This window comes from Piliocolobus tephrosceles, chromosome 7 (assembly GCF_002776525.5).
Source record: "Piliocolobus tephrosceles isolate RC106 chromosome 7, ASM277652v3, whole genome shotgun sequence".
NCBI classification, from domain to species: Eukaryota; Metazoa; Chordata; class Mammalia; order Primates; family Cercopithecidae; genus Piliocolobus; species Piliocolobus tephrosceles.
This window is the reverse complement of record NC_045440.1, coordinates 26,876,072-26,883,366: the sequence shown is the minus strand read 5'-3', so window position 1 is coordinate 26,883,366 and position 7,295 is coordinate 26,876,072.

The following is a 7,295-nucleotide window of genomic DNA, read 5'->3' as shown; positions in this document are numbered from 1 at the left end:
ATCCTGAGAAGCACCACACAGGGTTGCCACGTGAAAGTGCTCGATAACTGTTATTTTTCTTTGTTTTGATTCCTGGAATCAGAGCTGGTTCTCAGCGCCTGGGCTCTGGGATCCCAGTTCATCCCTTTTGCCTCTGGTCCAGATGACAACCACAGGTAGTGTATTTGCCAGGACTAGGTCAGGTTGGAAATGAAGAGATCCCTGGGTATGTTACAGTGGCTGTCCAGCACACAAGACACTGACCTGGACCTAATTAATGATCTGTTAACAAAGAGATGAGGAAATTTCCCCTGTTGCCCCAGGATTGCCCACATCTGTATTTTCAGCCCTGATCTCTTTTCCCAGGACTCTCGACTAACTCTGGAATTGTTTCACATCCGTATACACCACACACACACACATATATATATTTTGAGATGGAATCTCGCTCTGTCACTCAGGCTGGAGTAAAGTGGTGGGATCTCGGCTTACTGCAAGCTCCGCCTCTCGAGTTCACATGATTCTCCTGCCTCAGCCTCCCAAGTAGCTGGAATTGTAGGCACACACCACCACGCCCAGCTAATTTTTGTATTTTTAGTAGAGGCAGGGTTTCACCATGTTGGCCAGGCTGGTCGTGAACTCCTGACCGCAGGTAATCCACCTGCCTTGGCCTCCCGAAGTGGTAGGATTGATTACAGGCATGAATCACTGCATCTGGCTTTTTTTTTTTTATTTTTTTTTGAGCCAGTGTCTCACTCTATCATCCAGGCCAGAGTGTAGTAGCTTCATAATGACTCACTGCAGCCTCAACCTCATGGGCTCATGTGAACCTCCCACCTCAACCTTCCAAGTACCTGGGACTACAGGCTCACACCACCACACACGGTAATTTTTAAAAACTTTTTGTAGAGACGGGATTTTGCCATGTTGACCAGGCTAGTCTTGAACTCCCGGCCTCCACCAGAGATCCACCCACCTTGGGCTCCCAAAGCTCTGGGATTCCAGGTATGAGCTACCATGCCTGGCCTTGCATACGTCTCAAAAGAACTTATGCAAAAGAGAACTCTGATTCCACCTTTCCTTTGCCCACCCAGATTTCCTCCTTCAGGCGTCGTCATCTTTAAAAAGGCACCATAATCCACTCAGTAACTTAAACCAAAACTGTAGGAATTTCCCTAGATTTCTTTTTTTAAAATCTTCTTTATCGCTTGTGGAATCCATGTCCGAAATGCACCCAAGTCCACTCTCCACTTTTACTGTACCACCCTCCCCTCCAGCCAAATCCTCATGCCAGTGACCTTTTAAAAATATGTACCATATCAAGTTTTCCCTCTGCTTGCAGCTTTCCAACAATTTCCCATTGCACTTAGAAAAAAATCCAGACTCCTTTCTCTGAGTCACACATTCTCTGTGATGGCCCCAGGCTATTCTCTAACTCATATTGTACCCACTCTCTGTTCACTCACTGTGCTCTGGACAAATCGGCCTTGTTTCTGTGCCTCAAATGTGTCAAGCTCAGTCCTGCCTGAGGGCCTTTGCACGATCTGTGACTCTGCCTGGGATGCTCTGCTAGCAGACTTCTGTGTGGTAGGCTCCTTCAGAACTCAGCCTAATGTCATAATCTCAGATCACCCGACACAAGAAGCCACCCATTCACTGTTACGCCATTTTATTTTAATTCCCAGCTCTTATTGCTGTTTGATAATTTTCTTCGTTATTTCTTTGGGTTTTGTGTGCGTGTGTTTTTTGGTTCATTTTTGTTTTTTGTTTTTTTGAGACGGAGTCTTGCTCTGTCTCCCAGGCTGGAGTACAGTGGCATGATCTTGGCTCAACCTCTGCCTCCCGAGCTCAAGTGATCCTCCTACCTCAGGCTCCCAAGTAGCTGGGACCACAGATATGCATCACCATGACCGGCTAAATTTTTGTATTTTTGGTAGAGATAGGTTTCACCATGTTGCCCAGGCTGGTCTTGAACTCCTGAGCTCAAGTGATCCTCCCGCCTCGGCCTCCCAAAATGCTGAGATTACAGGTGTGAGCCACTGCGCCCAGCCAGATTATTTCTTTTGTTATTTTCTATCTCACTCTACAGGAAAGGAAGCTCTATGAGACTGCAGAGATCTTATCAATGTATCTTGTTAACTATATCTTAGCACCCAGAAACTCTTTGGCTGTCAACAAATGTATGTTGATTGGGTAAATGAAAGACTGAATTCCAACCCACAAAAACTAGTAGTAAAGTGGAGAGCCTTATCTTGGGGAGTGTTCATTTTCACTGGACTCCCAAGATGGTCTCACATTAGGCACATTTGTGCCTAAATGCACTAGCTCACTGGGCAGGAGTCACAGGATGGGTGAGTGCAGCAGGATACCCTGAACCCTTCCCCCAAGTGGTCCCAACTAGCTGGACATCCAAAGCCCTCTCCGCCAGGAGATCTCTGCAAAGGGAGTTCTCTGTGTGTTTCCGTAATGGGACCAGCTTGATGGCCTATTTCTTTCTTTCTTTCTTTCTTTTTTTTGAGATGGAGTCTCGCTCTGTCACCCAGGCTGGAGTGCAGTGGCGCGATCTGGGCTCACTGCAAGCTCCGCCTCCCGGGTTCACACCATTCTCCTGCCTCAGTCTTCCTAGTAGCTGGGACTACAGGCGCCCGCCACCACGCCCGGCTAATTTTCTGTATTTTTAGTAGAGATGGGGTTTCATCGTGTTAGCCAGGATGATCTCAATCTCCTGACCTCGTCATCTGCCCGCCTCGGTCTCTCAAAGAGCTGGGATTACAGGCGTGAGCCACCGCGCCCGGCCTTGATGACCTATTTCAAGACTGTTAACTTGTGTTCCCAGTGCTCTGTGCTATGGCAGTGGATGGTCTCTTACCACAGACATGTGCACGGAAGTTACTGCCTCAAGTCTGTGCTTAGCAGTCTTTTCAGAGGATCAGTTACCAAAAGTAAATATGACACTCTTAATTATTTCCTTCTTTTCATGGCATGCCACGTGCTTTCACACTATTTGCTTTTACCTGAGCTCCTTCCCACCCCACCTCCACTCACCACCTATGGAAACCCCACTTCTTCCTCTTTAGGGCACAGCTCAGGTGCTGCACCTTCTGAGAACCTGTCTGATATTTTCAGATTGAGATTGGTCACTGCTTCCCCAGATTCCCGTACTCTTTTTTTTTTTTTTGAGACAGAATCTCGCTCTGTCGCCTAGGCTGGAGTGCAGTGATGCGATCTCAGCTCACTGCAACCTCTGCCTCCCGAGTTCAAGCAACTCTCCTGCTTCAGCCTACCGAGTAGCTGGGACTACAGGCATGTGCCATCACGCCCAGCTAATTTTTGTACTTTTAGTAGAGACAGGGTTTCACCATGTTGACCAGGCTGGTCTGGAACTCCTGACCTCAGGTGATGTGCCCGCCTCGGCCTCCCAAAATGCTGGGATCACAGGCGTGAGCCACCATTCCTGGCCCCAGTACTCTTTTGTATGTACACACATTATTGTACTTACTTTATCTTACCTTATTTAATTACTTTTATACACCCACACCTAGAAAATCATAAGTTCTTGAGGGAAGAATCATGCCATTCTTTTTTTTTAAACTCCCCTTAGCTACTATCACAGTTATTTATACTGAGTAGGTACTCAGTAAATGTTAGTAAAATGTATAAAGGAATCCAAAAGGTAGAAGCAACCCAAATATCCAGCTACACGTGAATGGATAAGCAAAATGTGGCTTATGTATTCGATGGAATATTACTCAGCCTTAAAAGGGAAGGAAGACTGGATGCGGTGGCTCACACCTGTCATCCCAGCACTTTGGGAGGCCAAGGTGGGCGGATCACTTGAGGTGAGGAGTTCAAGACCAGCCTGGCCAACATGGTGAAAACTCATCTCTACTAAAAATACCAAAATTAGCCGGGCGTGGTGGCTGGCGCCTGTAATCCCAGCTACTCAAGAGGCTGAGGCACAAGAACAACTTGAACCCAGGAGGTGGAGATTGCGGTGAGCTGAGATCGTTTCACTGCACTCCAACCTGGGTGACAGAGCGAGACCTTATCTCCAAACAAAAAAAAAAAAAAAAGGAAGAAAAGAAGGAAATTTGGACCCATGCTACAACATGGATGAAACTTACGGACATGATGCTAGTGAAATGAGCCAGTCACAGCAAGCAAAGCTTTAAGATTCCACTTACACGAGGCACCAGGGGGAGTCAGATTCCCACAGACAGGAAGTAGAATGGGGTTGCCAGGGACTGAGGGCAGGAGGAATGGGGATTAGTGTTGAATGAGGACAGAGTCTCAGTTTGGGAAGATGAAAATGTTCTGGGGATGATGGTGGAGAAGCTGCACAATGATGTGAATGTACTTAACACAACTGAGCTGTACACGTAGAAAGGATTAAGATGGTAAATTTTGTTATATGTATTTTTCCACAATTAAAACACTTCTTAGGCCAGGCACAGTGGCTCATGCCTGTAATCCCTGCACTTTGGAAGGCTGAGGAAGGAGGATCACTTGAAGCCAGGAGTTTGAGACCAGCCTGGGCAACATAGTAAGACCCCCATCTCTACTAAAAATACAAAAATTAGCTGGGCGCGGTGGCATGCACCTGTAATCCCAGCTATTTGGGAGGATAAAGCAAGAGAATCACTTGAGCCCAGGAGTTTGAGGCTGCAGTGAGCTATCATCGCACCACTGCACTCCAGCCTGGGTGACAGAGCAAGACCCTGTCTCAAAAAAAAAAAAAAAAAAAAAAAATCAAAGAGAGAGTGAGCAGTATTCCTTTTAGTCAGGTGGTAGCTGAACACCTTTTTATGACTACGGAAAGCAGACCCAGGGAGTGGGGAGGATCTTAAACTTCTGCCAGCAGTTCATAGCTATTTTCTCTCCTCTCAGCACAGGGAGACTGAAAATGCAAACCAAACATGTGCTGATCTGCTCAAGTAACCCAGACCAGAGATCCAGGCCTCCCCACTTGTCAGGGCAATATGCCAGGCACTCAGAAACTACCAAGCAACCCCAAGTCACTCTGCCCAGTCATCCTGAAGGGATGACGAGGAACTGCTAGGATCAGACTTTTGTTCATGATAATAATAATAATTTTCTTTTATTATTTTTATTATTATTATTATTATTATTATTATTATTATTATTATTATTATTTTTGAGATGGAGTTTCGCTCTTGTCGCCCAGGCTGTAGTGCAGTGGTATAATCTCGGTTCACTACAACCTCCACCTCCCCAGTTCAAGCGATTCTCCTGCCTCAGCCTTCTGAGTAGCTGAGATTACAGGCGTGTGCCACCACATCTGGCTAATTTTTTCTTTTTTTTTTTTTTTGTATTTTTAGTACAGACAGAGTTTCACCATGTTGGCCAGGCTGGTCTTGAGCTCCTGGCCTCAGGTGATCCGCCCACTTTGGCCTCCCAAAATGCTGGGATTACAGGCATAAGCCACTGTGCCTGGCCTTGTGATATTTCAATTCATGTACACAATGGGTAATAAATCAGGGTAATTAGCATATATGTCATCTCAAACATCTATCATTTCTTTGTGTTGGGAACATTCAAAATCTGTTCTTCTAGCTTTTGAAAATATACAGGCCGGGCCCGGTGGCTCAAGCCTATAATGCCAGCACTTTGGGAGGCCGAGACGAGCGGATCACGAGGTCAGGAGATCGAGACCATCCTGGCTAACAAGGTGAAACCCCGTCTCTACTAAAAAAAAAACCAAAAAACTAGCCAGGTGAGGTGGCGGGCGCCTGTAGTCCCAGCTACTCGGGAGCCTGAGGCAGGAGAATGGCGTAAACCCGGGAGGTGGAACTTGCAGTGAGCCGAGATCTGGCCACTGCACTCCAGACTGGGCGACAGAGTGAGACTCCATCTCAAAAAAAAAAAAAAAAGAAAAAAGAAAAAAAAGAAAATATACAATAAATTGTCATTAATTGTAGTCCCTCTATAGTGCTACAGCTAGAGCGTATTCTAGCTGTAATGTTGTATCCACTTAAGACAGGCTTTAAAATTATATATATTTGGGGTGAATTAATAGATGAAATGTCAGGAGGCTGAGGCAGGAGAATCACTTGAGCCCAGGAGGTGGAGGTTGCAGTGAGCCAAGATCACGCCACTGCACTCCAGCCTGGGCAACAGAGTGAGACTCCATCTCAAAAAACAAACAAACAAACAAAAAACAGATGTGGACAGACATGGTGGCTCACGCCTGTAATCCCAGCACTTTGGGAGGCCAAGGCAGGCAGACCACTTGAGGTCAGGAGTTCAAGACCAGTCTGACCAGTCTGGCCATATCGTGAAACCCTGTCTCCACTAAAAATACAAAAATTGTGGCTCACACCTGTAATCCCAGCACTTTGGGAGACCGAGGTGGGTGGATCATGAGATCAAGAGATCGAGACCATCCTGGCCAACATGGTGAAACCCAATCTGTAGTAAAAATACAAAATTAGCTGGATGTGGTGGCGCGTGCCTGTAGTCCCAGCTACTCAGGAAGCTGAGACAGGAGAATCGCTTGAACCTGGGAGGCAGAGGTTGCAGTGAGCCGAGATCACGCCACTGTACTCCAGCCTGGACAGCCTTGACAGAGTGAGACTCACAAACAAAACAAAACAAACAAACAAAACCCCACAAAAATTAGCTTGGCGTGGTGGTGCATGCCTGTAATCCCAGCTATTTGGGAGGCTGAGGCAGGAGAATTGCTTGAACCCGGGAGGTGGAGGTTGAAGTGAGCTGAGATTGCACCACTGTACTCCAGCCTGGGCGACAAAGTGAGACTCTGTCTCAAAAAAAAAAAAAAAGATGAAATGTTACAGGTTAATGAAGAAAATATACAACTTTAATACTTGCTTATAAAGTTTTTCTAAGATGCATCTTGTAAAGGATACAGTTCAACTATTGTAATAAAATTTCATTTTTAAGTAAAGATGGGAAATTCATGGCCTCTGCCTCTCGGGGACAGTAAATTTTGATCTGCATGACCAAGGCTCCATCACCGCTGCAGGCTGGTGACATGAAGGGATTTCAAGGAGATATTTATGTCTGATTTTGTCATCAGGAAAATTAATTTACTCATTTTTACAGGCAAATGGCATAACTCTGAATGATTTTAACCTCTTATAAAAGCTTTGTCGTTTCCATTTTCTTTCTTTTTTGTCGTCAGCAAGAGAACACTCAATCCTGGAGCGCGGCCTGGGGACAGCATCCTCAACACCGCCCTCTTTGTTGGCTTTGACCTCAGCGCCCCTCGATAAGTTTTTATTCCATGTGCTTGAGCCCTGACTCTTCCTCCCTTTTCTTCCTTGCTTCTGTCTCCT